This window comes from Frieseomelitta varia, unplaced genomic scaffold (assembly GCF_011392965.1).
Source record: "Frieseomelitta varia isolate USP_RPSP 00005682 unplaced genomic scaffold, Fvar_1.2 scaffold_185, whole genome shotgun sequence".
Lineage (NCBI taxonomy): Eukaryota > Metazoa > Arthropoda > Insecta > Hymenoptera > Apidae > Frieseomelitta > Frieseomelitta varia.
In genome coordinates, this window is record NW_025109583.1 from 953,115 (window position 1) to 966,163 (window position 13,049).

General features: G+C 31.5%; 1 long non-coding RNA gene across 1 annotated transcript; it reads left to right on the top strand.

Moving 5' to 3' along the window:
- The first annotated feature begins 371 nt into the window (after positions 1–371).
- Positions 372–8,539, top strand: LOC122538992. The gene is made up of 3 exons (XR_006308967.1): positions 372–382; positions 3,066–3,072; positions 8,349–8,539. It is a non-coding gene; the product is annotated as an uncharacterized LOC122538992 (long non-coding RNA).
- The last annotated feature ends 4,510 nt before the right edge of the window (positions 8,540–13,049 follow it).

Sequence of the window (13,049 nt, forward strand, 5' to 3'; positions counted from 1 at the left end):
AATTTATTTATTCAAAAATTAGATTATATTTTTGCATGTATTATCTGATGAATCTCTTCGCCCTCTATAAACAAATATTACACTGTTTATATTCTGAAGCTATTATTTATTATTAGAAAACTTTGCAAATTCATGCTACGAGTATAGTTTGAAAAATAGAACGTAGATAGAAAATATTTTTATCTAGAAACGAGGGGAATTGCAAGTAGTATCATATTTTGGACTAGTATCTATATAGAAGTAGTATCTATATAATTTTACGTGCTATAATCTGTTCATTTTCTGCATTTTCAAAATTTCCATAAATACACAAGAATTTGTAGTAGCTACAATTATTAGTATTTACCAGATATTTGTTTCGATGTATTAGCGAATATTATTGGTAACTATTAAACTGATGTAGTTTGGTATGACTGGAGAAGAAATGATAGAAATTAAAATTTTAAATGACAATCGTAAAATTGAAATTCAATATATAAATAATTATAAAATTTATATTCAATATATATATAATAGTATATTGAAATAATATATATATATAATGTACATATCGTATATAATTTTATATGATTTTATTATTTTATTATGAAATTATAATATAAATCTGTAAATTACAAAATCGAATAAAGAACTACTATATTTTAAGACGGAGCTAAGTGGCGGCCTGGCGAGTCCACTGCATCGATCTCCCCACTTTCGCTCAGTAGCGAAATCAATAAACTGAAAGAGTGGGGCTCGTGCACGTAGAGGAAACTTCAATGTAGTGGAGAGATCGATGCAGTGGAGGGGATAGCGCTAGCGATGAGGAAAGTAGGGGCAAGAGCCGCCAGTTAGCCGGCTCTGTCTTAAAAAAATATAAAATAAAAAAATAATAATTCGATGATGCACAGTATACAAACAATAGAAAACTTGTCGTTTTCAAGCATAAGGACGTTGTGCGTATTTTACAAGTGTAACCAATATATCGTTATACAATGGTGAAAGAATTAATTATAATTATTACAATTAAATTATTTATTTTCCTAAAGTCATGTTACACGAATGACTACACGTTGAACAAAGTTCTTGCGGAAATTAAATTTATCTTTATTATGAATCAAACCCTACATAATAATAATACGATTTGAGGTTTTAAGTTTGCCTGGAGCTAAATGCACAATTAATCTCGTATGACGAAAACAATGCGCGCAACTTAATTAAATTACTAACTAAATCTACAATCGAAACCGCGTGTATGAAGTTTCACAATGTGCGTATGGTTCTTTGAATTAGTATTATGTAATATCGTAGTTGTGCGTGGGTCCAAAACATCGCGATCAAATAGCTTTCAAAACGCGACAAAAAGTTGCGATGAAGTTATTGTTCATTTGTCATTTATGGTTTATTGCCACAATTGGAACTGATTGTCAATTTTATTATCTTAATGCAGCGTATCGTTTACGCTTTTGTAATATTATTAATACAACGTTATTAGTCAGAGTTCATTTTTTTGTTTTTTCTTTCTTTCTTATCGAGAGTCAGCTATGACTTATGGATTAACTTTAATCTGATTTATTCCAGTCATGTTCGGTTCGTTTGCATGCTCCTTTCAGGTCGTAAGTTGAGTTATAGGGTGTAAATAGCTGTGATGCGCTAACTAGAAATTCTAAATGTCCTGTTCTCCGTTATGACTTTATGACTTCTGAATTTATGTTCGTAACGGTTTCCAACGGTACGGAAAGAAGCTGTCAGCAGACACTGATCCGCAGCTGGTAAAAAATTCATGCGTGGTCAAAACGGAGGGAGAATGAAACGGTAATAACTGTAAACGCTAATTAGGATAGTAATTCCACTTTAAAATGACAGTTTGACGCCTTGGCAATGAGAAAGAACGCAACGCACGTTGATTAAAAAATTCTCTCAACAGCAAATTCAATTCAATTTCAAGTAACATAACTTTATATATATTTATTTATTTGTTACATTCATGTATATGTATGATCCATTCATTATATTATTTATTACACACATAATTGATATTATATCCATTTATTTGATTATACGATTAATTTATTATATTATTTACTTCATATTTATTCATTATCATTCGCTGTGTATATAAATATGTATTTATATTTATATTTATTTCAATTTCGACTTCACGATCATAAAATAGCACCTGATTTACACATCAGTGTATTAACCATTAACAATTAAGTACTCGTTTAATATCTAAGTAATGTCGCCTCTATTCATGCTTTCCCGCATTTCACTCACACTTCAGCCTGTATTTCTTAACACCAGCTATATTACATTTACGTTTACATGTACTCTCTATATTTGTATTTTATCCTGTTACCTCTTTTCTTTCTTTGATTCCTTATTCATTCTTTCATTCTTTCTTTATCTCTCTCTCTCTCTCTCTCTCTTCTCTCATCCTCTCTCATTCTATCTTGCAATATTTCTTCAATGCTCAACTTTATCCTTCCTAACTCTAGAATAAATTTTTATATTGTGATGTATGCAATTCTAGCAGTGCATACTGTCGTATTATAGATGGCACACTATATAGTAAATAGACTGCGAACTTTCTTTAAACTATATATCTTCGATAATACAAATAATGAGATATCGGTAGAAAATTATATTGCACACTAAATATTATAAGAAGAACTGTGTTTTTATATATTTTACGTATTTTCTCATGTTGTTTGAATCCTGCGTACTTTGAAATTTGCCAAGCACAAGTGCATAAAAATCCGCAGTAATAAAATGTAATGTCAGTGTAGAAGTTCCAAAGTGGTAATAATTATTACAACGTAACAGTTACAACAGACGAAATTTCTAATTTATGTGCAACGAAATATACCATATACATAGAGGAAAATGTATTCAGTATAATTCGTAGTAATATATTGTAAGTCCTAATCGAACGAAGTAAATAAAGTAACAAGTAAACAGAAAACAAATTATATGGATATCGTGTAATTTATTGTTGTTATTGTCATCTTGCTAGAATCACTCTGCCATTGTCCGTGGACAGAAATGACCTGACCTACTTTCAAAGAAATTGATTGCGGGAGAAGAAAATGGGTCAATAGTATAAGAATATTATTCGAAGGAGACAGTAATAGGTCAAAATGGTCTTCGACAGATCGCATTAAATGAAGGAAGATTCCATAACGACGAGCACGATTGAGAATTTTGTGGAAAATTTCCTTTTCTATGAAGATGAAACCCTTTGAATTTGAAAATAACAAGTTTCCACTTATTGCTTTTTACGTACAAATTAATATTTGATAAGATATGTGTTTATTATTTTTATTATTATTATTGTATCATTCCAGATCTCGTACAATTGTTATATAATAAAAAAGCTGAGGATCTAATTTAAACGCTAGTGTCACTAAACGTTTATACATTTCTCTTTTAGAAAACCAAACATCGTTTTCGGTTGCAACTATTAATTTAAAAATTTCAAAAATTTATTTGAACGCGAGATCATTGACGTTAGAATAAAGATATATTCATTCAATAGTTATTTTATTATTTTTACTGTTACGTGACTTTAAATCTTGTGCAATTTTTTTTATAAAATAAAAAATCTAAGAAATTTACTTCAAACTTAGCCATATCATATTAAACACTTTTATTTACATATTTTTCTTTTAAAAAAACTAAACATCATTTTCAATTGCAACTAGTCAATCTATCAATTTAAAAATCTCAAAAATTTATCCAACGTGATAACGTTATTCATAAACGTTGGAACAAAAGTAAGGTAACACAATTTAATAATTGTGCAGTATCTAGTAATTTAAAATAATTTCAACGAGAAATGAATATTCAAGTTATATGTTGAAAAATTCAGATAAGTGCATTGTAGTGTATTTTATGGAAACTATTCGCGTTACTAGTTCCTGGCGTTTTTCTCGCAAATGATAGATTTGATTAGATAAGGTTTCATTATTCTTTGTACCCAATGCAATCAATTACTTTTATATCAATAATTTTCTGTGCAACACGATGGCCTGAATAGATTCTTTTCATTTTACCACGCGGTTTTTCGCGCAGTGACGAAGCCATAAATGTTTTTGATAGCTACGCTCTCTCTTTTTTTTTTTTTTTTTATTACTATTATACTACAGCGGTTTTAACAAATGACTACACGAGAGTTAAAGCTTTTGTTAAAATACGAAAATTACGTGAATATTTTATAACGTAACATTTATTAGTAGGTGAAGTCATAAAACTGTTCTTAGTATTTTTCTATGTATATTTAATTAAATTGAAATTGCAATTCCAACAAATGTAACAATACCTCGAAGATTTCAATACTCTTGAATATTTTCACCCGGAGATAGCGGATATAAAATTCATAAAAAGAGGAATTCAATGATATCAAATATTGAGTTCATTTCCAGATGCTAATTATAACTATTTATTAATCAATTAGTTGTCAAAAAATATAAAAAAAGGTCATAATTTTCAATTCAGAAATACATTATTTATAGGTATTCCATGTAACATGATTGAAAAATTGCTGAAAAAGAATTGAAAACGTTTTCTAACTTAAGAAAGCTTCGCATTAACTGTTGAGAAAGAAGCACTTGTTCAATGTGTATATTTTGTGAAAGAGTCATTTCTTCAACGAAATTAGTTCTATTATTTAAAAGAGGAATTTATTTCAATTATAATAATTGAATTGACTCGTAAGACAGTTGGACAGAAGATTTATGCGTATTATTTTATTAAAAGAAAAAAAAAAAATTCTGATGTAACTTATGAGGGATCTCACTGTATTCACATTAGTGATGGACAGAAAAAAGTTTAATCCTTTCGCGGCGATTCTTGAAAAGCGTCAATTTTAATACAATTCTCAGACACGTTCGTTGCCACCGATTTTTCGCCGCATGATGTTTCAATCCTATTTTTATTTACAGAATACACTAGACGAAGTTAGAACACGCTAAAATGCAGGACACTCTGTATGTAAATAGACTTTACTATCTCCGTCACATCTTGACATACCAACTCCCCCGAGCATTATGTGCGAGCATGTAATTTCCTTAAAACACTTCGCTTACAGAGACTAAACCTCGAACTATTTGATCGAAATAGATTAGGAAGTTCGAATAAGGATGCAGAAACGAGCTAAGGTTAGATACAAGGATAAGCGCATGAATATGAATTAATTCGTTTCGCGCGCCTTCATCGCGTTACACATTTGATAACGTAATAGAGGGTACGTCGAAAGTGTTCCGCGGCTAACGTCATACGACAGATTCGAGCATGTTCGTGTACTCTCGGCAAGTTCGCGTCATTTAAGGCAGAGGCGGCGAACTTCTTCCCCGCACGAATTACTAAGTCAGTCAGCCGGTTCCTACACCATGAAAATTAATTCCCACTCTGTTTTATAGCCGGCCGTACAACCTACTTTCTTCTTCAATTGTAGCAGCTGCACTAAAGAATTTGTTAGGTATATACCTAATGCGAGTATCGTGGCGGCGACACGCTCTCAACGCAGTGGAGAGATCGATGCAGTGGAGGGGATAGCGCTAGCGATTAGGGAAAGAGTGGGGGACGGCTCGCGGTCCGCCAGTTAGCCACCTCTGACTTAAAACGTTACGTACACCGACCAAGTTGAAAAAATTCTATTCTTTCGAATTCTTTCTATAATACTCTGGAATAATTTAGAAAATAATCAACTCGGAGTTTTCGCCGGCATCGAATAGCAACCAAAAGTAGTCTAATTTTAGAAACTTTGGAAAGAAGCTTTTAAACTGCAGTGTGTCGCTTGTGTCGCGTTAAAAACAGAAAAAAGAGAAAAGTGTTACGCTGCGTGAAAATAGAAAAAGGAGCAATGCAGGCTCGAAAAGGTCAAAATCGACCGATTTTATTAACTTGGCACGCTGATTTGTGACGACGAGAGCGAGACGATCAGAACGAAGCATGGAGATATATAATATTACGTTGAGGTAAATAGACTTCTACGCTTCGTTCTAGCATCGTCTAGCTCTCATCGTTGCAGTGTGTTCGTCACAAATCAACGTGCCAAGTTTTATTCGACCTTTGGCCTCTTGGAGCCTGCATTGCTCCTTTTTTGGCAGCTGCGTCCCGCGCATTGGCGCAAACCGATCGCTTCTCTATCGACTCCTTTCCGTGAGGCAAAGGTATATTGATCAGATTAGGTAATATATAGTTCGTTTTGTCTTTGACAACGACACGTGCGACTTTACCGTGTTGGATGCAGTCGGCAGTTCCTGTACGAGGTATTTGAGTATGTTATGCTTCAATTTATCGCAAAATGTATTGAGCGTAATATATCGTAGATGATACTATATACTGATATACTAATGCAATATAATATACTAATATAGCATAACACTGCGTTTTATGGTGTTGAATATATACATTATATATGTATACCCGTGATGTTAACATAATATTAATATACACGTAGTATTGATGCATTATAATATACATGGTATAATGTACTATATTATAATATGGCATAAGGTTGCTTTTTGTGATAAAGTTTAATTGACTCAAATGATAAAACTATAAAATATAATATATTAAAATTTATATAATGTAACTATATTATAACATGATATATAATATAAAGTTACATTTTATTAAGTTTAACTGGCTCAAATAACAAAGCTCATATAATACAGTATATATATATATATATATATATATAATGTAATATAATAAAATTATGTATAATCTAATATTACAGTAACATCGTATTATATTATATTAATATAATACAATACAATATATAATGTAACATAATAAAATTATGTATAATCCAATATTACAGTATTGTATTATATTATATTAATATAACAATGAAGAAATATTTTAAATTCTACAAAAAGGAAAATCCAGAAATCATGTGTACACGTTATATCCGTGTAGCGAATGTTTCAAATGAACGTTAAATTCACTTCGTAACCTCGCGGGGAAGTAATAAAAGAGGGGGAGAGGGAATTCTAATTCTCTGCGACTTTGATCCGCGCATAATGGAGTTTGAATATCCAAGAAACTTCAAATCAGAAAATTACGCTCGCCGAGATTCGTCCAGCAATTTCCGGCGATCGCCGACGAGTGTGCCCCTCATGAAAATCCAGGTGCCGAGTCTTATTGGAATTGGCGAACGATCGCGACTACGTTTCGATATCGTTCCGCAATTTATAAATCGAGCGGAAAATGGCAGAGCTTTCCGAATAGAAGTTTCTCGACAAATTCCGCAACCGATGGCGGGGAGAGTATCGAAAGAAAATTTTGTGTAACCTCGACGCCTGAGGGTTGGATTGTGCAGCGCGTTTTCCCGGGTCAAACTTTCATTTCTTCCTTCAAGTCGCTACGAAATCACACGAATATACACACTTTACGCACCATGTTAACCATTTTCCAATAATTGCGCGTTTCGTAAACAATATGATTGATTTTTGTGAGTTTCAGTACAAGTGCAATATACGAGAATGGAATGGTGAAAGATGTAAAGAATATTGTTGATTAATCGAAGAAAAGCTTATGCAACGCGCGAATGAACTTTCAACGCGAAGTATTAATTAATTAATCGACCATTTGGTGCACCTAGCAAGTGCATCTTCGATACACCGTAAAATTCGTATCACGAACGCGAAGATCGAACCGGTACATTTAATACGGAACATTACGCTTTTTACCTGTGTTACGGCGTATGCTCAGTTGATACAGTAACGAAGAAAAGTTTAAGACGACCTATCCTCTTGATTACGGTATTATGATCCTTGTGGTATTATTACATAAACGATTTTTTTTTTTTTTTTTAGAATTTTTACAATTTTTCAATTACAATTATAATCAGAATTTTGCAATAACGAATGACTAAAGACTCACTCAGTTTGTGAAAATTTAGAGAGAAATCATTAGTTTTCTTTTTTTTTTTGTATTGCTTATAATACCTCACGATCAGAATGTAGAAAAATTTTTCTGTAACTGTGAAACGTGTTACGAGTTATTTGTCACTGAATGTTCGTGAGAAAAATGTACTTTTAAATTTTTATTCGTTGCTATATGTTCCTCTGATTGTATGCTATGTATTCTGTGATATTAACTTGCCAAGTTAATATCTTTCGGTGTTAGATGGAATCTTATAATTTATATATGACTTTTTACTATATTTTTAGATATGATTACTAGTTAGCTAATACATATTAATATTATTATTATTATATAATGTAGGTATACATTATAACAGGTAACACATATTAATATTGCAATAATATTGGACAATAGTGCAAATCAGTGATTTGATTATTTCATATATTTTCTGAGAAAAATGCACGTTGACAAAAATGGACATAAAATAATAGTAAAACAGAAATTCAATTTATTATAAAATTTCTTAATAAAATTAAAATAAAATGTCCAGAAATTAAGTTTGATGATAAACGAATTGATAATGTTCAAGGTCGAATTATTAATCTAATTAATTCAATAATTACTATAACATGTATAAGAAATTTTTGAGAACTAAATGTTTTAAAAAATCAATTGGGAAATTGATTAATAAATAAATAAAAAATCTTAATCATAATGATAATGATATTGATAAATTAAATAAAAAATGTCTTGTTAAGGAAAAAATATATGCAAATTATCTAAAAAAAATTCATAAATGAGAAATATTAATCTTAAAAAAATTATTATATTAGAAATTGATTTTATTGATAAAGAGAATTCTTTAAATAAAATCAAAATAAATTTATTAAATGATATATTAAATCGCGAAGGAATTAATCAATAATTGTTAGAAAAAATAATTTGTGACATTCAATTAAACTGAAAATTGTAAACGAAATAAATTTATGGATCAAATCTTCCGAATTAAGATTAATTTCATTTTAATATAAATTTTTAAATTTAAATTTATTTATATTTAATTTCGCCGTTTTCACTGCGATTGTAACTCCTACCAAATCAAAGTTCACCGTAGCCAACGGGTTAACGGCAACCGTTCTCTTCGAATGTCGTGAAAGTGCAATAACTGAGTAATTAAACCAAGGCCATCGATAAAATCAAACCTTTTTCTAATCTAATGTTAGGAAAGTTACAAACGTGTCGTTCAAAGTTCAATAATATCATCGTCGTGACGCGATATCTTTTTGTTCGACAAAAAAATCTTGGTACATCGGTTTCATCGCGACGGAATAGCACACGGATGTTTAGCGGACGATTCGCGAATGATTCTTGCCTAATCACGGGAATCCTTTGTTTTTGTGGGAAACAATCAGCGACGAGGGAAAGAGAGGGAATGGCATTCAATTGAAGTAGATCAGGAACGTGGAAGTGGTGCACGTGGTAATCGGCCCGAGAGAGATTTGTTGAAACACCAGCATCGACCACTGGAACGCATCGTCGGTATCTTCCTCGCTCATCATTTGCAATTTTCTTTCGACGTGCAGTTACTTTTCATTAGCAGCGTCGAAACACACACACACACAGTCGGTTATCAGGAAATTGACTTTCACGATCGATCGGAATTGTTAACTTCATCGCGCTGAAGTGGTTCTGAGGCTCACCCCGGAGAAGCGAGGACGATTATCCGCGATCGTCGGAACACTCGCCACACGATCGAGAAAATTTTTCGTCGGTATCTTCTTCGTTTATCATTTCGGTTCACTCACAGTGGACTTGCTTGTTTGTTCATTTTTCTTTGGCAGCAGCTGTATGTGTTCCATATAGTGTTATATATATATATATATATATATATATATATATATATATATATATAGAGAGAGAGAGAGAGAGAGAGAAAACACTATATGAAACATATATAGCTACTGCCAAAGAAAAATTTATATATATATATATATATATATATATATATATAGAATACTATATGAAACATATATAGCTACTGCCAAAGAAAAATTATATATACTACATACATAGAACACTGTATGAAACATATATAACTACTGCCAAAGAAAAATTTTATGTACTACATACATAGAACACTATATAGTTACTGCCAAAAAAATTATATATATATATATATATACACACACACACATATATATCAGGAAATTGGCTTTAATCGATTAAGAAAGTTAACTTGGAAAGGAGCGTTATTTTTGAGGTTCTTGCCTGCATGTTTCTCTCCTTTTCGTTTTCTTTCCGATGGATTCTTCGGATGGACTCTTGTAATAGAAAAACCTCGTGATGAAACGCGTTATTTAGAGCACCGTTCAGAGGCATGTCCACTTGCTTTGGTCTATTTCGTTATCCGTTTAGCAGCAACGGTATTTGGATTCGTGAATTGTTTATTAGATGTACCGCTTGCTGCATTTTTTTTCTGGAAACTTAACCACGCATTTGCAACACTAAAAAATTGCAAGATTAAAACCTTTTGAAAGACTGCAATAATTTTCCTTCTGTACTATTTTTACCAATATGCACAAGCTGCGGTTGGAAATTATATGCAATTTTTCGAAATTATCACGTACACGAGTGGAGTAAAATTTCTCGCTCGGAATAGATTACGACTTGAAATATTTAAATTACTGTCAATCAATTAAAATTTTACTACAAACTGGATACTTTTATACAGTATTGCGAGCGTTGTTGGTATTCAGTTTTTAAGACGTGATGCTCGATTGATCAAGGAAACCAGGATTGGGTGAATTTTATTTGAAACAAAGACAAAAGGTAACAATTTGGAACAACGAGTCATTATCAGTGATTTGTCCCTTTTGTTGAAAAAGTTAGTAATTTCATTACGTATCAAAGTCAAACAAATCGTGAATAACATTTTATTTGATTCACCGATTCGTCGAAATTAAATGACAGACAATCCGAAAAGTTCGTAGAACAGAATCAAAAATTAAATTTGACAAGTGAACAGAAACGTGCTCAAAATATATAAATATATAGTATATAATAAATATAAATATATAAATATATAGTATATAATAAATGTAAATATATAAATATATAATATATAATAAATATAAATATATAAATATATAATAAATATATTAAAAAAAGGAAATCCTGACAATTAAATTACCGAGTCATTCGCTGTAGAAATCATTCACTTGTTCAAATAAATTGACGTGGAATTACTTCAAGCAATGTCGAGCCAAACATAAGTAAGTTTAACATTTTTCAAATATTTTCAAATATTTATGTATTACAATATCTCTTATATCATTATATATCTATCGTTTCTCAAACATTCTATTCAACTTTCTTCTCATTCAGCTCAAGTTTGATCTGATATTGATAAGTGAAACTCAAAGTTACGAGATACGAATTGTTTGACGGCCATTATAAACAGCATTAACGACGTTTGCTTGTAACCGAATCAGTTGAATGGCGAGGAATATGCTAGCTGGAAGGAACGACATAACGATACCCCATCTAATTTAATTTTCCAAAATGCCCGGAAGCGGACTAGCTGTTTCAGCGGGCCGAACTTTGAAACTGTCATTAAAATTTAACATGGTACAGAAAATGGTACCTTCTACGCCAACGGCGGCTTTGATATACTGCATGGATCTTGATGTCTGTCGTGCAGGGAACTATCCATCATTAATGAAAATTCATCGTGCGATCGTCGTTGGTTGCTATTTTATTATTTAGGCAAAATTCAACTTCGACAATTTCGAGGTACTAGGTATTCCCTAGAAGGAATTTCACAATATTTACGGTAAAATGGCAATTTTATTCGTGCATCGTATTTATTTTTAATCAGTCAGAATATGTGTCGAAGAAAAAACAATTTGGACTTCTTATTGACACTAGAACTATCAAAATGGTCAAAATGACCACTTGATTATTTTCGTCGGTACATTAGATATAATTTTATAAATATTTTAGATATTTTATAGATGTAAAACAGTATGTTTTTTTGGAGAATGATCTTTTGTAAAATACATAAATAAAAACTTGTGTACCCTATTGTTTTCTGTTTCTGCTACTTTAACGCCTCTGATGGAAATTTTGTACTCTAAACGTTCTAGCGTAGCTCTAGCGTTAACTGTACAATCTTCGTTATAATTCAATGCATTTAACACTAGAACTGACCATCAGGTTGGTCAAAATGAGCAATTTGTAATTTTTTTCTAGATTTACGATGTTGCGTTTTCAATGATTTTTATAAAATGCACGAATGAAACAACTAAAATATAAAAATTTATAAATAGAAAATATCAAGGAAATTTGAGTGCAAGGAATAGGGGAAGGTTTACAATACAATTAAGGAACATGAGCTGTTATTCCTGCCGTTTTATTTTATAAAAATCATTCAGAACGCAACATATATTGTAAATCTAGAAAACTGCTTTTAAAAAAATGTTATAAATTGCTCATTTTGATTACTGTGGTAGACCTAGTGTTGAATAAGTTAGTTATATAAAGTGTTCTAAAGTTTAGTGGTCAGACTTCGCCATTTTTAGTGTTCCACAGACAAATATCACGTAACAAAGCTCATAAATGCTTCTTTAAAAAGTTATAACAATTACTGTATATAATTGGTCATAGAAATTTAGATCTTACATAGCTTAATTTTGCAATTTTTTATTTAATTTAATACTACTATTCATCTACAAACAATACACTGTGCAAAAGAGAAAAAAATTAAATATGTGTCCTTAAATTTTCGTAACTATTAAAAGAAAAATGAAACCTTTTTAATGTTCCCCATGCGTCCTGATGCAATATCAAATCTCATTTTCTTACTTCGATTTGTCAAAATCGTTCAATCGAAGTCGACGAAAGGAACGAACATGGCTTTTTATTTCTACGGATTTCGATCTTCATCGTCTTGCCATGCCCCATTAAATTTCGAATGAGAACAGAAAGAAAGAAGGGAAGAAAGAACGAAGGTAGGAGAATGAGGGACTTCGGAAAAAGGTCAATGGGTCGCTGCAGAGAGCTTTTTTCCCCGAGATTTAAATGTTACCGGATATTAAACTGGTCGGACGGAATATATAACCTTGCTCTTGGAAAATGTCAAATCGTTTGATTTTAATACCGCGCCAGTGTCAGTTCCAAACAGTTTCTTGCGT